Genomic DNA, 18,688 nt, shown 5'->3' on the forward strand with positions numbered 1-18,688 from the left:
CACTACCAAAGAAAAAGAGGTAGATAGGTTTGGTCATGCAGAATGTTGTTATGTACCATGCACCAAAAAGTGATGACTTAGGACTAAACGGCCCTTGGCTTTCAACTTTACTGAAGCACAGGATGCCAGTTTGTATTTGCTATGTACTGCTAGAGGATTTGTAAAAAAGTGCATGCTGCTGCTTCCAGATGAAATAAGTGTATCTTTGTTTCCAAGAAAGAAACCTTTAGGGAGGGAAAAAAACCCCCTTCAAACCCTTCACAAATTAAACTTTGCTCTCGTAAAGGACATGTAAGCATCCTTACCTCAATAAACATGATTGCTCACTTCATAATCAAATAGTTTTGGTTTCTAAACCTGGGAAAGAATTAAACTGTATTTTCTGAAATTGTCAGCCCATTCAAAGCACTTCCACATGACACTGTAATGTTGGTTGCTGCAAGCATCCTGCATGCTATGCCTTCAAATGTACCAGTTAATTACTGAGCCCTTTAAACCTGCTAACAAGACGACCCTTGTTCTTCCAACCTATTGCTTTTTGCCAACAAAAAAAGTCTGTTGGGCAAATAAATCTTTCCAGAGAAAACACATTTGTTTCCAAATCAGTCAACTGTGCTGCATTGGAAAGGAAGAAATGTTATTTTTCCAGGATGAAAGCTAAACAAGATCTCTCCCTGTTTACCCTGTCTCAACCATTTCCAAAGACAGTCATTATTTTTTCCTGAAGTCTTATTTATCTCAAAGTCTTTTGGTCCACTTCAGTTGTACTGGCAAAAGTGCTGCCTAGTTGGTTCAACTTAGGAGCACTGTGCTTTGCCCTTACCTCTGTGCAGAAGCTGAATTACTTGGGACCCCGGGTAAGCTCTAAGTTTGGGGGCCCTGTCATCTTTTCTTTCAAGAGCCCCAGTGCTCTTGGTATCACACCCCACCATACATACACAGTCACACACACTATGCAGTCATCTCTACATACATTATACAAATACAAATCATGAGAAATATATTATAGTACGTGTTTGACTTTTAATGTCTGAATTTTTTTTTTTGTGGTTCCAAGATGGCAACTCTTCCCTCCCAAAAGGCGCATTTCTGGGGGGTAAGGACTTCCAGTGGCTAAGGTCAGGAGTTCGGGGCTGGGCTTCCAGTCCCAGGATGGGGTGGGGTTACTGTCAAGGAGCAGGGCTACCCATGCAGCCCTCAGCAGCTCACCAAAACCTGTTAAGCAGCCCTCCAACCAAAATAATTGACCACCTCTGAGCTACTGTGATAGCTCCCTATCCCTGGTTGAGGCCTCTAGTGTGATAGGAAGAATAACTGAATAATAATAAAAGATTTGCATCACTACAATCAGACTTCCCTAGAACTACTTACTTTAATCTACTGCTGTATGAGGAGGAACCCAAACTGGGGTAGCCTACATGCCAAAGAGCTGTAAGGGGAGATAAGATGTGCTTTCCTCTGGATTCATAGAGTTGAAGGTCAGAAGGGACCATTAGACCATCTGATCCAACCCCCTGTATAATATATCAAGGGTAAACTTATACCTTCCCACACCTTCTTGTAAGTAGCTTTTCTTGCTACTCTTTCCATAGGTCTCTTGAGTGCTGGTAATACCAGTTAAGCCTCTCTTAAATTCAGTGCTAAATTAAAAGAAACTGCCTACAAGTTACATATTGGTAAGTACAAGTTAGTTTAAATCAGCCTATGGGAGTCTAGTGGCACTCTGGTTTTGTGTATCATGTACACAGAGTGAAGCAGCTGGAAGAGGTACCATAGCAATAAGCTGCATATAACAAACTCAGATGAAGAGGAGGTTTAAGTTACCCCAAATTCAGACTTGCAGGCTCCACTCTCAGTTTAGCTTTTGGAGCCCAGCTCTGATACTAGAACATTTGCTATGATTCAGAGATTTAAAAATAAATAAAAAGTTAAAATATAGATTCACCCAAACTGTTTTGAAGAGCCATTAATAAAATGGATCATACTGTAATTTCTTTCCAGTACAGTTCCCGTACAAGAGTCAGTGCTTACTGTAATAGCCCTTGAAAAGCAAAACAAAGTTGAGTCATGTGTTTTGGTGACTAGTCTGGGTTTTGTCCACCACTCCTAGAACTGCCTATGTTTTTGCTGCAGCATGCTGGCCTTCATCACTCCTGAGTCACTCAAATACGAGTCAAGCTTTTGCTTTTCCTTGACTGCTGCAGCATTCATAGCAGCTCTTTTGACACCGTCATCCTATTGACAGTGGTTTTATTTTTTACTCTCAGATTGTGTGGCACTTTTCAAAAGTACCTAAGTATTAATGCCAGATGGAGAGCCTTGGAGTATTAAGTCATCTGTTTATTCACAAGAAATACTATGGCCTGAAAAGGAGCAGAGTGGGCTTTCCCAAGTTGCCACACTTCCTGGAGGGAATGCCACTTGGCGTGGAAAGGTAGTTGTCTGCTGAAAATCTCGCTTCAGTCTCTGATTAAAATTATTTCCTAGCTGTCTCTTAATTCCAACAAACATGGTAGGTTTTAAGTCAAGAACAAATGGCCCCTTATATGGTACCAACTCCATTTAATAAATAGCATCAAACTAGTGGGTTAGGTTCATAGGCAGCTGTCATGAATTAGCACTGATAGGTCAGGGGTGTCGCAGATATGGCCTGAAGGCTGGACCCAAGCCAAAGAGCTCCCCACAGGCATGGGAATTCGGTGGCAAAATGATCTGCTGATGTAAAAGGAGGAATTATCGCTGCTGCCACCAAATTTCTGGCCCCATAGACAGCCCCACAGGACAGATGATGTGGCCTCATATTCCAGATCTGACCAATGGGCGGGTGTCAGTTAGGTCTGACACCCCTGTGGTATGTAGAAGGTATGCTACACATCCTACATAATCCCTCTCACTTTGTGCTCATGCATTGTGGTATTTTATCTGGTAACAAGTTTTCAATGCCTAGTATGCTGAGCTGCATGGAGCAGCTAACCTTTGGGAGATTCACACCATTTCCCATCTTCTCAACTCTCTAATCCTTTCTAGTGTTGCCTTACTTCAGCTTCTTTCCTCGGTGCAAGTTGTTGTCAGTACTAAGAAAATATTTTCAGTAAACAGAATAGACTGGTTGTAGACTCTGTCCTGTTCCCATTGAAATCAGAAGTTTTGCCACTGGTCTAAGCAGGAGCAGATGGCACCCACATTTATGTTACAACCGCTGTTTATTCCTTCGCTTGAGATACTTCTACAATCTTTATAGTTTCAACCCCTTACAATGTAGACCTAGTCTAGCCTGTATGAAAACAACATTTGTCAGCTGGGCTGCCAAAAAATTACACTGTGCAAATAATTGCCCTGGAGGAGGACAGCTTTGGCAGCAGCCAGCTCAGAGCTGGAGCAATAGAAGTAGTCAAGAGACAAGCATTTGCAAAGCGCTGCCATAAGCCTCTGATGGAACATATTAGGGAGACATTTAGCAAATGTGACTGTGAACTCCGATTCTCTGCCAGCTGTCAGGTTTGGAATTACAGCCATAACAATTAGCCATGATTACTTCCTGATGTTGCTAAGTACAGTGCAAAGATCACCCATTGGAGTGGTTGCATGCTTTGATATTTATGGGTGGGCAGGGCAAAGGAGGAGTAGCACATCGCAATGTGAACACTACGGATGTGTGTTAGGAGCTAGGCAGGTGTGTGCGTGGTGTGAGAGGAAGGAATATTTATCTATGTCAGCTTGCCGAGCCTCTGCAGATATTTACTTGCAATGCATAATTAAAATTCAGCTATTATAAACAAAGTAAAAGCAAAAAACCCAGATCCATTCAAGCCACAATAGTCATCCCAGGATAACAATAACAGTTCCAGACAATTACCATCCACCAGTCAGACCTTATCTCATTTCCTCTTCAAAAGCGGAGAGAAAAGATAGACTCTGCAGCATGCCTAGAGAGTTCCTATCCAGTGTTCCCAACAGTCACTGGAAAGACTCTCAGTTACGTTAATGGGCATAAGGCATTTGGAGGGCCTGTGAACGGAGGCAATGAGCAAATTGCAGAGTTGAAGAGCCTCATAAGAGAATGACTTTAGCCTGACACCTCAAATCTAAAGGCAAGGTGCTTCAGCTGAGCTCCTCTGCTGATCACAGCTGCAACAGCACAGCAGCAGGACAGAGACCAGATCTAGGTCAGGACAGCCTGTGGGTTGCATGCAGCCCGCAAGGCGTTAAGGTTGTGGCTTGCAGCCAGGCTGCCACTCTCCCTATCTCTCCAGCTGCAGCTGGAGTCTCCAGGCTTCCCCTCCCTCCTCTGGCTTCTGCGTTCTTTGTGCTGGCCCACAGAGGACAATGCAGCGAAGTATGGCGCAGCACAGCGTGCTCAGAGGGAAGCTGGGGCCATGAGGTGCGTGGTCCAGCTGTGGGAAGAGCCCACCCAGACATGCCTTGCAGTGATGGTGTGCCTGCACAGGCGCATGCTGCAGTGGTGGGAGCAGGTGTAACTGGGACCCCTCACACTATTACTGCGAGAAAGCTGGGGGACAAGCAGGGCTTCCAACTACAAAGGTCCTTTAAGGGAAGTCATGGTGGCTCAGGGTGGGGGAATTGCAAACAAAAACAACACAGGGAGAGGAGACAGGGTTTCCAATCACCAGCAGCCCTGCAACAGGTGCACAGAACCCAAGCAGGACAAACCAGGCCAATGAGAGAACCCTGAGCTTGTGCTGCGTGATTGGACAGACTGGCTAGAAGGGGTGGGACTTGTCAGTATAAAAGAGCTGCCCTCAGGCCAGCAGAGTTAGTCTAGCCCTGGTTGAGGAAGGGAAAGGATCTCTGGGGCATGCTGCTGGGGAGCTGGGAGGGATGGTATGGAGAGCCCCTAAGTAGCATGCAGGTGGTGAAGCCTCTTTTTTTTTCTTTTCTTTTCTTTTTTGCTTTAAGTTTGTGAGGGGGGCGTGCCTTGGAGTTTCATTTGATCTTTGTTTTGTAAGTAACAAGATGTGCAGGGTCATTTGTTCTGCAGTGGTAGAGATGGCAAAGACCAGAGGACAATGTTGTGGCTGAGGGGATGGTTAGGAGGCCACACAGGGGTCCCTGAGAAGCACTTGGAGTTTGAGCCCTGTAAAAGGGGCAGGGATAAGAGATGGGGACAGAGCTGAGAGGGCTAGACAGCTGACTGGTGGAATTGGAGCTCACAAGAGGCTGAACCCAGAAAAGGGCAGAGGCCCACCCAAGGGTCCGAGCCCGAGTCCTGGGCCGGGATGAGATGGGCAGGCTGTGACCAAGATGGCCAGAGCCTGAACCCCTGAGGCAGAGGGAGACAAGCTAGGTCTGAGGAACCAGGCCAGAGCAAGCAGGCCTAGGCTTAGGAGTCCACAGGTAGAGCAACCAGTGGACTAAAGCTGAGTGCTGAAAACTATGCAGGGTGGTAATGAGAGTGGGAGCAACATCTATGAGGCATGGGCATGGTTACAGAGCAGAACAGAGACTATGAGCACAGCCTATAAAATGACTGGTCCTCTGAGGCACCAATATATCCAAGAGGGTCATTTCATGCCTTAGAGGCAAGACCTGGACTGGCTAGGCACTGGAAGGACTGCTGCCTGATGAACTGAGGCACACTGTGGGCCCTTGGGGCAGCCTCCCTGTACACTACAAGTGACATCAAGACATGATATGTGAAAGAAAAGAGGAGGGTCCCTAAGGAGACAGTGAGACAGGAGCTGTGTGGCCATTACGAGGTGTCATGGCCGCCACTGGGGCTTGATCCTGAATAGGGCATCCAGGTGGGGCCACTGCAAGGAAGAGGGTAGCACCCATGTGGATGCGTGCTGCAGTGGGGATGGGTGTGGGCATGCTGTGTGACGGGAGGGGCAGCCATGCAGTGTGTAGCCCAGGGGCGCATGACACTCACTGGTGTGGCCCACAGGGTACGCAGCTCCCAATTACTTAGAAGCTGGACAGCCCTGACCTAGGTTGTATAGAATACCTTCTACCTAGCAGTACTAAGTCATGATAACTACCTATGAACCTAACCCACTGACTTTCCACCATCTTCTGAAAGTTACTGTAGTGCAAGTAGGGCTAAACAACATGTTCATATTGAATCCCAAACCCACTAAAACTTAGCTCTGGATTTGCAGTTAAATTTTAGCTTGCACTTCAGTGAATACAGACTGAGGAGATATGTACTGACAGGATCGCAATTCACCTCAAAGAACTCCTGAAGCTACCGGAGTTGAGAAGTGAAGGGGAAATTAGTCTTGCTTGAGGGGCCGGGACAGCTTGGAAGACCAGCTGTGAAGATCTTGTTTAGTTTTGCTAACCTTAAACCCCAAAAGAAATGTGATCAGTTTACTCTGAACCTCTGAGACTTAAATCATACTCAGTTTGTACAGGATGAATGTGAGACATTTGAGTCTACCTGTTATGATCAGCAGATGTAGCTGATGCAAGACAAATCATTATACTTTCAGCACTAAATAATTTGAAAGGAATACTATATTTAAGAATTTTGCTTTTTATAGTGTACACTGAACAGCCATACTCTTATCACAATCTTGTCTAGTTTATTTGCTAACAACCGTTTAACCCATGTTTTGCTGCTACAGCTGACATCCAAGTGATGTTGCAGTGCGGCTTTGCTGTGATTAACTGTTAGGCCATATACTATTATTTTACGATTCCCCTCCCCCTTGATCCTTGTGACTTTGCTTCTATGATGGATCTTCAAAGAAAAACCCTTTATGTTAGATCACATGAAGGCAACCACAGCTGAAATGAAATTAAAAAAAAAAAGAACCCACATTCACAAAAATCCTTCCTGTCATATTTGCCCAGTTCTATTTGTTTCATAAATACTTAAACATATCAGTTTCTCTAAAATGATATAATTAAACAAAGGCCTCAGGGTCTACTACTAAACCATTTTAATTTCAATTCATATAGTCTATTCAATACAATTTCATCTGCCTGAGTGAAAGGCTCAAGTATTACTAACATATGCATCAAAATCGTCTCTGGCAGGCTTTTCAGCATTTTATAAATGTCAATTAAAAAAAAAAGTTGACACAAGCTGAACAGAGGAAGTAAGAGAGAGGAAGTAATCTGATATCCTGTTGTCCTTAACTTGCAGTATTTTTTCAGAGCTAGAATACTTCATGTTTGGGATACCAAGAAGGTAAGGCCTTTTCTTAAAAGGGCAGATTTTTGTTCTTGTGATGTTAATAGCTTATGACAGGGGCTGGCAACCTACAACCCTTGAGTTGGATCCAAAGAGTAGGGGTGCCTCAGCAGTGGGGGACTTGGCCTGTGCTACGGCCAGGCTGCAGGGAGAAACAGTGGCAGTGGAGGTAGTCAGGTCCTAGTGCCAGCTTGCTTTGGACCCAACCTGGGTCATTCTAGCTTGCTGCCAGAAAACTTTGCCAACCACCAGCCTGTGCTACAGAACATGTGGAGCAGTTAGTCACTTATGACTGTATACAAGAATATATTATGATTCTGGGTATTGACTGCTGTGTAGTTATCATATAGTGCTCTGTGGAAGGGGTCTATCTCCTCTAGCTAGAAAGTAGAAGTCAGCAGGTTAAAAATGGCTCTAAATCATTCCCACAAGTTTTAAAAATGAATGATTTAACTACATATCAGTGTGACAGATCTAATTCAGCTCTCATATACACTGAACTCAGACTGTTGTAACCAAGGATCAGAAGGTTCCCCAGTGTGGTAATGCCCAGGAACAGATGGCTCTGGTACCCCTGCAAAAAAAAAGCTTCCTTCACTGAGAGGAGAACAGAGCATGGAGTGTATTATAACTGTAAAAGACAAAAGTCTGGTCCACATGTCCTGTGAGGATATATGGATTCAGGGGACTCTGAAAAGAGATTCAGTGCCATGCAGAGGCTCTTGTTCTCCAGTGGCTTTGCCCTGGTGCCCCTCCGGCCATGCGATTCTCAGAAATCTGAGAGAAGAAAGTACACAAAAGTGATGCGGTGCTTGTCCATGGGTACCAGGCTACTCAACCTTCAACCCACCCCTCTAGGGCCAAGGTCCGATGGTCACAAACTCCTGCAAGACCATTTTAGGCTGGACATAAGGAAAAACTTCTTTACTGTCTGAGCCCCTAAAGCCTGGAACACACTCACCCGGGAGGTGGTGCAAGCACCTAACTCTGGACACTTAAGAAATATTTGGATGCTTATCTTGCTGGGATTCTTTGACCCTAGCTGACTTCCTGCTTCTTAGGCAGGGGGCTGGACTCGATGATCTTACGAGGTCCCTTCCAGCCCTAATCTATAAAGGTCTCTTGAACTTTATGGATCTTTGAAGGCTATAAAGGTCTCTTGACCTGCTAAGAGTGCCTTTAACTCTGGGGTGGGCAAAATGTGGCCCATGGGCCAGATACGAACTACCAGGCCATTCTATCTGACCTGAGGAGCCCCTGAAAAGTTTAGAAAATTAATATTTATCTGCCCCTGGCTGCCTGGCATGCGGCACTCGATGGCTTGCCAAAACTCAGTAAGTGCCCCTCCACCCAAAATAATTGCCTGCCCCTGCCTTAACTCCAGGAGAAAGGTAGATTAACACAGCCAGCTACTTCTCCCAGACGAAAGGAGCACTTCCTTTTGGGAAGGGTTACCTTGCATGTTAGTCTCAGGAACACAATTAGCCCTATGAGTAGAATTTCATCTAGCAGCTATAAATAAAAACAGCTATGCAAAGTCAGGGTTACCTGGTTGAAAGTCTATAGCATCATAACAAATATGCCTAGAAGGGGCCTTTAGAGGCAACCTAATCCATCCCCTCCTACCAAGGCAGATCAACCATACCAAAGCCATTCCTTACCTGCTCTTAAAAACCTCCAGTAATAGAGTTTCCACCATCTACCATATTGGTTGGTCATAGAAAAGGAGACAGAAATCAAAGGAATCCATCCGGTGGTGCCTAAAGGAAACAAAAGACCGGAAGTTGGTGTTCAACGTCATCCCAGCAATTCAGTGAAACAAGTGTCTATGCATTCCACAGTAATTCCGGGAACAGGTAACAACAGTAATATATTTTCAACCAGCTGAAGTCTGTCCAGGCCTCCAGAAGGTCTACTAGCCTTTGCATTTTCCACACACCAGCACGCCACCCTTGAAGCCTCCTTGGGAGGAAAAACCTGCAGTACCCTTATAGGCTCGGCAGTACTACGTTGGTTAGCACTACAGAAGAAAAAGACTTGGGGGTCATCATTGACCACAAGATGAACATGAGCCTCCAATGCGATGCTGCGGCTAGTAAAGCGACCAAAATGCTGGCGTGCATCCATAGATGCTTCTCGAGCAAATCCCGGGACGTCATTCTCCCCTTGTACTCAGCCTTGGTGAGGCCGCAGCTGGAGTACTGCATCCAGTTTTGGGCCCCACAATTCAAAAAGGATGTGGAGAAGCTTGAGAGAGTCCAGAGGAGAGCCACGCACATGATCAGAGGTCAGGAAAACAGATCTTACGATGACAGGCTGAGAACCATGGGACTCTTTAGCCTGGAAGAGCGCAGGCTCAGGGGTGATCTGATGGCCACCTATAAGTTTATCAGGGGTGACCACCAGGATCTGGGGGAACGTCTGTTGACCAGAGCACCCCAAGGGATGACGAGGTCGAACGGTCACAAACTCCTGCAAGACCGTTTCAGGCTGGACATAAGGAAGAATTTCTTTACTGTCTGAGCCCCCAAGGTCTGGAACAGTCTGCCAGCAGAGGTGGTTCAAGCGCCTACATTGAACACCTTCAAGAGTAAATTGGATGCTTATCTTGCTGGGATCCTATGACCCCAGCTGACTTCCTGCCCTTTAGGCAGGGGGCTGGACTCGATGATCTCCTGAGGTCCCTTCCAGCCCTAATGTCTATGAAATCTATGAAATCTAAATCTATGTCATCTACAGAAGAACTATTTTGTAGAGAACATAGCTGAATTGGGAAGCCCTAGAGATTTAGGGATTGCTACCAACAAATACAGACTAGGTGAAAGGAGAAAATGTTCAGCTACAGAAAAAAGATGTGGAGTTAGGGGTTGTGAGTTCTACCACAGGCTTCTTAATAGCACTTTTACCCCTAGGTTTCAAGACCCTTTGCAAAGGTGTTGCTACTATCCCCATTTCCCAGAAAGGGAAACTAAGGCACATAGCCATGCAGTCTCCTTTTATTACTTAGGGCTGGCACCATAACATATTTATACCATTGTTACACAACATTACATCAGTGTGAAAAAGTTGCAGGCATATACCGTGTAGCCGTCCATCAGTGTAATTTATTAGGACCCAGTGTTGAGTTATCCCGGGAAGAATCAGGCGTAAAACTAGAATGCTGTAAGTTTTAAACGCAAACGTGTACGTGTTTTGTGCCCACTTCTATTCTGGGACAGTCAGTTGCTCAGTGCAACAGAATGATACATCTCTGTAACCAGCAGTGGCAAGGCACTGTAATAGCAGCTACTGCAGAAGCTACACAAGGAGAGCTGGCTGGCTGGTTGGCTGTCCACGCTGGACACTGATATAATTTTCATCAATGTACTAAAGCAACAGAAGTTGCATTGGTGTTTGCATGTCATGTTTCCAGGGTCTCCGGGTATATTTACACCCCAGTTCGCATACTACAGTGTAGACATGCTCAGTGTAGCTTTAAACTAGCTAACTCAGGTACTGGTAGTGGTCAAGCTATGATAGCATGAAGCTTAGCACAGTCTGCAAATCTAGCTGCGAAGCAAGAGAATATATACCCAACTGGTTAGAATGAACTAAGTTCCATGCTGCTGTGACTACATCATTAACAGTACTTGACCTAGCTAATTTAAAGGTAGGTATATCTATTGTAGGTATATCTAAAGTGAGCACAGTGTAGATGTACCTTTAGATCTAACTTGATGCTTAAAGCACTTAAATGCATATTTAAGCCCTTAAAATGTCTTGAGTTAATTTAGCACATTTTACTTCCGTTGCCTTGAATAGCACTTCTCCTATAAAGTAAGGCTTATTGCTCTGGATTGAGGAATGGATGGCTGATCTGTAAAAAATAGCAAAATAGTTTCTTTGCTTTGTATTTTCAGGGCAACTTCTCAGATTCCCTGCCATCTCTGTTCTAGAGACAGAATAATGGCAGTATGCTTTCCAGCTTGCTTTGTGTAGCAATACCGTGACTTCCAATATTATAAAGGCTGATTACAATCACAGGGCTGGAAGCTGCTTCCAGGATCAGTTTAGTCCACCCCCCTGCACAGATCCAGGTTTGGATGATCACAACACAACACAGAAGAATGTCATGATGAAGAGAAATATGATTAAATCAAAAGCTGTATCGTTTGTAGTATACCAAAAAAGTTACATGCATAGCAAAGCATACATATCGGAGGGTGAAAGCCCTCCTTATTGAGAGCTGGACTTGTCATCTCTTTTTACTGGTTAGCAAGGCATGCTAAACAGAAACAGAAGCCTAAGGCGTTCTTCCATAGCTCTCCATTTAGTTTGGAACTCCAAGCCTCAGGTTGTATAATCCAGTTGTGAGAACAAGCCTTGTGCAATGCAAACTGAGCCTATTCTGCATTTCAGTGTTTACTGTAATTCTTGGATTACGCTTGTTTTGGCAGCACTTGCATTGCAGATCTCAAATTTAATATGGTTATTAAATGTAAAATGAATGCCAAATATATACATCCTATAGTTGTGTGGCTGAAATGGAACCTCAGGAGGTCACCCAGTCCCTCCTCCCACTTCTCAGAGGCAGGCTCCAAGTGCATCTAAGCCAACCCTGAAAGAGGTTCACCTACCCTGTTCTTAAAAAGCCTCCAATGATGGGGATAGAGAGAGGGCTTTAAACTCCAGTGGTACTAATTGTAACTTCCTGGCAAGACATGACAGTATGCTGAGTATGAGCTGAGAAATGTAACTTCCTGGCAAGACATGACAGTACACTGAGTATGAGCTGGGAGACCTGGGATATCTTCCCAGTCCTACTGCTGACCTGATATCTGGCCTTGTCTGCTTAGGTCTTTCATATGTAAAATGGGGAAAATGATACTTGCTTTCCTTTTCAAAGCACTTAGAGATCTATGATTGCAAAGCACAGTATCTCAAGGCCCATGCAGCACTTTGTGTATAACAGTTTGTCATCATCCAGGATCCTGATTTTCTCTGAATAAAAAGAATTCCCAATTTTCAGATTTAAAAAAGTAACCCAAAATCCACATTTTTCTGTGATCAAAATGAAACACCACTACATATATGCACATATATATATGTATATATTAGTGGTGTTTCATTTTAATCCTGGAAAAATGTGGATTTTGGGGTGATTAAGATTGATTTGATTAAGAACAAATTTATAGAAAATGATTAATGATATGCTTGATACAATGAAATCCCAATTTTCTAGAAATGCTAGAGGGCCAGCCATACACAAAGCTTCTCAAGCCCTGGAAACCTGAGTAGACCAGGGGTTACACAGCCTAACACAAGGAAGCAACATGGGATTCAACAGTAACTAACTGTGTTCCCAGCAGATTGGTAGTTGGCTAGTCAAGGATTTCCTATTTAATTAGAAGAGTGGTTCTCAGGGCAGTCATCAGCAGGGATCCTGGTTTTCTCCAATTGAAAAAAAATCCCCAATTTTTGGTTAAAAAAGTAACCTCAAATCCCCATTGGTCCGTGATTTAAATGAAACACCACTAATATATGGAAAAATGTGGATTTGGAGTGATTTTGCTTTTAACCAAGAATTGGGGATTTTTTAAAATCAGACAAAAGCAGGATCCCTGGTCATCAGTTGAGACTTTGCAGCATGCAGACAAGCGGCCCATGTACTTTACCTCGACCAGCTGAAGCTGCCGTTTTTGTTGTCATTCAGCAAAGGCACCAAAGTTGTTCCCATTCCCAACAGCTCTCAAAGAAGTTGTTTTGCGATGCAGCATCATGCAACATTGATCTGCTCTTCTTCTGTGCAAGTTCCCAGAAAGGCAGCCTGAGGAGATACAAAAAGATCTGTTCTCCCCTTCAGTTAAGCAGTCTAAGGACTTAGTGGCAGTTCTTGCACTGAGGTTATTACTTGGGGTTGTTCTCCCATCTCTACCACTGTTATACCTGAAATATGACCACCACTATGGTCGGGTTTTTTCTTTACTGAGTAATCATCTCTCTGACAGGTCCTATTCTGAGAGCTCAGAAATCATGTCTAGTCAAAGAGAAAGAGAACGGTCATTTGCACAGAGTTTGAATATTCTGTAAGCACCTGCTGTTCATCCTAATGAGATTCCTTCAGACTCATTAGAATAATTCCATGCCTTTTAATACCCACTGGGATTGTTTTATTATAAGATAAAGTCAACAGGTAGCATATGGTGCTGCATCTTTCTGTTCTATTCCTGAAAATCTCTGGAGGCTGTCAAACAAAGCCTTGTGAATAACCAAGTTTGCCTCCCTCTTTCTCTCAGGATGTCCAACATTGGCTCCAATGACTTGCACTCAGCACCAGGGATCCTGGTTTTCTCTGATTAAAAAAACCAAACAATTTTCAGATTTAAAAATGTGGCTTTGGAATTACTTTTTTCCTTTTGGGAAAAAAATTGGATATTTTATCAGAGAAAACCAGGATCCCTGCTCATTACAGTTAAAAAGATTTTTTTATCTGCCACACTTTCACCAGTTAGTTAAGGCTGCAAGTCAGTGCTGTTACACCTGTGTGGGGGAGAGTGTCTGAAAACAAGGACACTCTGAAAGCTTAGCATGTACCTGCTCTTTGTCAAAGGTCAGTGGGGTGCCATCTCCTTTAGAGGGGAGACAGAACTCATTTCCATACAATATTTCTGGTAGCAATATCAATGTATGCCATCCTTCCCCTTTGTTTTGTCTGCTTCACTAAATCAGGTCCAAATTTTATAAGAGCAAGACATGATCAGATCTTGGTTTACACTCAGATCTCATTGAAGCATCAACACCTTGGAAAATATGCACTATACTGGTTTTAAAAATATTTTTCAAAATGCAATTATAATGTTTTTTCTCTCCTCTGCCGCTGTATGAAAAATATTCACAAACAGCATGGAAATCTGCTAGTGGAGCATAAAAAGGAAACAGTAAACTAACCACCAGTTGGTTAATGTTGGTTGTTGTTTGTTTGGTTTTCTTTAATTTCAAAATTTATACAAACATTTCTAAACTTTTCTGTAGTGTTTCAACCTGATCTGCTGTCAATTTATAACAAGCTGCTATCAATTTCACTACACAATTTTAAAAATCAGATAAACATTTTTTCTCTGACCTTTCATCTATAATAATCTTAAGCAATTTAGTGTTGATAATAGAATACAATAGTTTTAGGTTTTACCTTGTAACAAAAAAAAAATCACACTTTGGACTTTTTTTATATAAGTTGACAGTGACACTTCAAAGCAAACTGACACTTGGAAGATTTTTATTTTGGGATTCTTCCCTTGTAAAAAGACATTGTCAAGGGTCCCTGTAAACATCACATTAATCTCAGATCTGTCTCTAATTTCCTGTTCTTTCTCTTTCCTTACTGTTTCCTTCTAAGACAACAATATTATAGACAATTTAAATCAAACATGTCCCTAGCTAAGCAACATAGGATAATGATAATGGTAATTAACCCAGCATAGTAATTATTCTCTCATCCCACCAGCAATTATAAATATAAAGTAAGAACAATGAGCACTCAATCTGATATTGATAATTTAATTTTCTCATGCTGTGTAATATTAAACAGGTTAATGCTACCATGACAATCACTGGTAACAATTAAGCATATCTATGTGGAAGTCACCATCCATGCTGCAGCACAAGTGGGAGAATAGGGGTAACTCACTGTCAATAGTGACGGTAATAACCAAGTGCAATAGAAGGGGTGAAACTGAAGGCAGGTTGAACATATTCTGTGTTCGTCATTCTTGCATGTTTCTCAACTGATCTCATTCCTCCCTGAGTTAGGTAGGTAGCATGAGCCATGAGGCTTCCTTTAAAGCTATGTTGTCGATCAATGGTAGACACAGACTAACCTAGAATTACAGCGACATTATGGATAGAGATGGAATGGATAGCTACTGCTTAGTGGTGTCACCTTTTATATCCCTGCTTTTGTGGAGGGTGTGCTATGGGTAGGTACCTACTTAAATTGTGGTGAGACAAGTTTTTTCATGGCCTGCTAGTGGCACATAGAGCCGACTTCATGGACATTTCATAGTGGCCCTGCTGTGGTGAAGGTGAAGGTGCTGATTGGTGGAGAGGACCCAGCAGGGGGAGAAGGGATGAGGATGCAGTTGCCATCTTGTCTGCTGTTCTTTGTGCCACCTTGCCAGTTGGCACCTTCCTCTCCCAGCAGCAAGGGACACTGGTTCCCACTGGGGAGTCAAGATTTTATTTTATTGGAGGGTTTTTTGTTCATTTAGTGGATTTTGCAGACAGTCCTGGAATTTGTGGTTTCCAAGAAATCTGAAAAACCATGAATTAAGTAGGTCACTAGCTACAGGTGTGGTAATTTTCACTGTGTTCTTTCTTATGTGAAAAGTATCAAATGTGAAGGAGATACTGACCTACGTATTAGGCACAGCACGACATGGCTCTGTGTATGGCTTCAGTACAAGATGAACTGAGATTGTTCTCTGCTCTAACATTTCTTTTTAGTAGTCATGGACAAATCATTATCAAAGCCATATCTAAATGAACTGAAGTTTTGCATTCATTCCCTTTCCACTTACTTTTGAGATGGATATTTTGATTTACATGGATAAGAAACACCACCCAATTTTTGACGTATCTACACAAGCCTTTCCATAGGCACTGAAATGAGATGTCTTTCTTATTTCTGTTTCTTGACTAAGATTATGATTGCTGAAGGTCATCTTCCAGGTGCTCACTAAAGAAAGAGTGAGAGAGAGAAAGAGAAAGAGAAAGAGCATGAGACAGAGCCTCGTGACCACTTCTGAAAAATACCAGTGAATCCAACAAGTCAAGAAAATCATGGCATGAAGAGAAGAATGATTATTCTGGTTTAAAGCAGAGAGGGATTTTCTGTAGTGTTGCTGATTTTCTTCTAACTGGTTTATCTGTCCACTCCTACACAGTAAGTGAAAGTTAAAACTGAGGCTATGATTTCTCTTGTTAACCTAGAATATTTTGCCTTAACTCTATAACCTAGTACCTCTCACTGGGAAAAAACTGTCAGGCTACCTCACAGAGAAAATCACTTATATCCAAACGGCACATTAATCCCAAGATCCACGCAATGGTTGCAGGCCCAATTCCTCCAGCCTATTCACACAAGAGAAATTCCTAGGAGCACTGCTGAAGAGCCAAGCTATCTCCTACAGTTTTGATCCATTCCTTTCTTTGCTAGGGAAAAAAAAATCAAGAGCACCTGAAATGCCTACCATGAGATACTCAATATCACCTTCAAGAAGAGAAAACTACTTTCCACCTCAAGCTTCTCCTTATTTAGAAACCATCACTTGATGCAGTTACCTTCTGTGAGCATAATTTCTCTGTATCTAATTTCTCAGTCTTCAACAAACTAAGGAAAAGTCTTAACTGGTGATCGGCAACCTTTTCCAGCTGCAGGCCAGAATGAATGATCCACCCCTGGTGAAAGACAAGCAAGCACCAGGACCCCGCCACCACTTATCCCTGTAGCAGCACGGAAAGAGTGCCCACAGTTGGTGCTCATCTCCATGGCAGGACAAGGAAAATGCCCTCTGCCAAATGCTGCCATGTTCATGGGCCAGATGCAAAGTTAGCTGCTGCTATCCTGGACTCCTTCCAGTTCTGCTTCCAGCTGATGTGTGGAATAGAAATGGCTCTAGTGGCACAAGCAGATTGTTCCCTGCTCTAGAATGTATTAAAATTCCTTTTAATTTTTAACATTAAAATTCCTTTTAGCCATGGATCATATTCATATTGCTGGATCTTCCCACCACCTTTGGTCGCACCAGGTGTGAAATCTTCTTGTCCCACCTCAGAGACAATTGGGAAGTGTTTTCAGAAGTACACAGTGAAGGCTTCCATTGCAGTTAGCTTTAGAGGGGTGCCCCCAAGCTTCCAGACTTCTATGCATCTAACATTCAAACACTCTCATTTTCATGGTGTACTTCTTGTTCTCACTATTAACATTGCAGGCCTATACCCAATCTGAATTGTCAGATAACGTGTTTCTGACAAGAAATCTGGTCCATCCCTGTTCAAAGCAGCACACAAGTCCAGTCTTACACTGCAGCCAACAATCTCTGAGGAGCATGATAATTAGAGCTGTTGTGGAATTATTTAGACTCAATTAATGATAAAAAACCCCCCACTTAATAGATGCTTTTGGCAGCTACTGTACAACTTAGTTGTTCTATAATTGCAATTATACAAGCAATTAAAGTATAATTATAATCAACAAGTGAGAGCTGTAAAAAGTGAAATGCGAAGAGACAGCAACACTGTAGATAATCCATTTTATCTTTAAGTACCCACTTGCTTCAGTATTCCCTTCTAGCTCAAGATAAGCAGAATTACAGCACAGCCTTCATTGTGAAGACTAGCAAGCACTTCCTGCACTGGTGTGTGATTTCTGGGGCACAAGGCAAGCTCTAGGCAGGGCAGTGCTCCAGTATCCAGATTTTGAGGGATATACGGAGTAGTCAGAGCCAATTTGTCTTTCATCTACTTTTGCCTCACGTCTAAACCAGGCTCACTCTCACTTGCTAATTCATGCTCTCTCTCTCTCCAGACCATGCATCGTGGTGAAAGGGAAATTTTATAACCAGAGGTGTTCATAACATCCCGAAAGGGCCAAGCAGATATAATTTCCACCAAAATGAGCATTTATCCCCTGGCAGCTGTATTAATGCTGGGAAATATCAACCTCAAAAAAAAACAAAACACAAAACCCCTTTCAGTATATAAAAAGGTAGATTTTTATCTGCTTGTCATCACATGCATTTTGGGGCCTTGGAAAGTTTCCTCTGCCACATAAAAGGGAGCTCACTTTTTCACACATCAAGCTGCTTCTCCACTCTTCATGCTGTTTGTTGCTTACTACTGTTAGCAACGCATGTCTTTCCTCCAGTGGAAGGGAGAGACAGAGCGTGCCCAATGCTGCTCCCTGTTAAGAAATTATCTGCTGTGAAAGATTTTAATAGTTTAAAAAGCATCTGTTCCCTCCATTAAAGTTCAGACAAAGCTAGCTCTTGGTCTGGTGGTCATCAACCTAAGAGCTTTACATTCTGAAACTTATATTTGTTAGGGCTTATTTTCCTATGCACTGGATCTTTAGTGCTATAGGAATTGTCTGCCTATAGTTTCAGGCATCCATTTGAAGTGAAGACTAGACAGGAGAGAGGACTGCTCCCCAGTGCCGGCTCCTGGCAACGTTGCTTCTGTTCTTTCTTGTTTTGTTCTCTTAATCTGGAAGAAAGCCTGTGCTGACCAAGCACCTATCTACTCAACGGACCAAATTCTCACCTGTGTATGAAAAAACGTTGTTAAAAGGAATATGCTGAGAACAGTGAATAAAAGTTTTAAACATTAACATTTCAGCCAGATACAAAATAAAGAGGCCCTTAAGTCTCGACTTACCACAGGGCAAGTCAAGCCTCTAACCTATAATCACTTCAGGTTATTCTCCATCCTGTAGGCCTGGAGCTCAGAAAGCTCCCTGCAAACTCCAGTGCTAATGTTTGAATTGCTTCAATT

At 43.0% G+C, this 18,688-nt stretch overlaps 1 long non-coding RNA gene across 1 annotated transcript in view; it reads right to left on the reverse strand.

Annotated features, from left to right (window-relative positions):
- The window catches only part of LOC149874967 (uncharacterized), a 192,601-nt gene extending 176,734 nt beyond the window's left edge, over positions 1-15,867 (reverse strand). The window contains exons 1-3 of the long non-coding RNA XR_016439994.1: positions 15,715-15,867; positions 12,814-12,965; positions 8,821-8,919 (exon numbers count right to left, since the gene is read on the reverse strand). This is a non-coding gene — a long non-coding RNA (uncharacterized LOC149874967). The remainder of the gene's footprint in view (positions 1-8,820; positions 8,920-12,813; positions 12,966-15,714) is intronic.
- Positions 15,868-18,688: the final 2,821 nt, after the last annotated feature.

This window comes from Crocodylus siamensis, chromosome 1 (assembly GCF_052110815.1).
Source record: "Crocodylus siamensis isolate JL-2025a chromosome 1, ASM5211081v1, whole genome shotgun sequence".
NCBI classification, from domain to species: domain Eukaryota; kingdom Metazoa; phylum Chordata; order Crocodylia; family Crocodylidae; genus Crocodylus; species Crocodylus siamensis.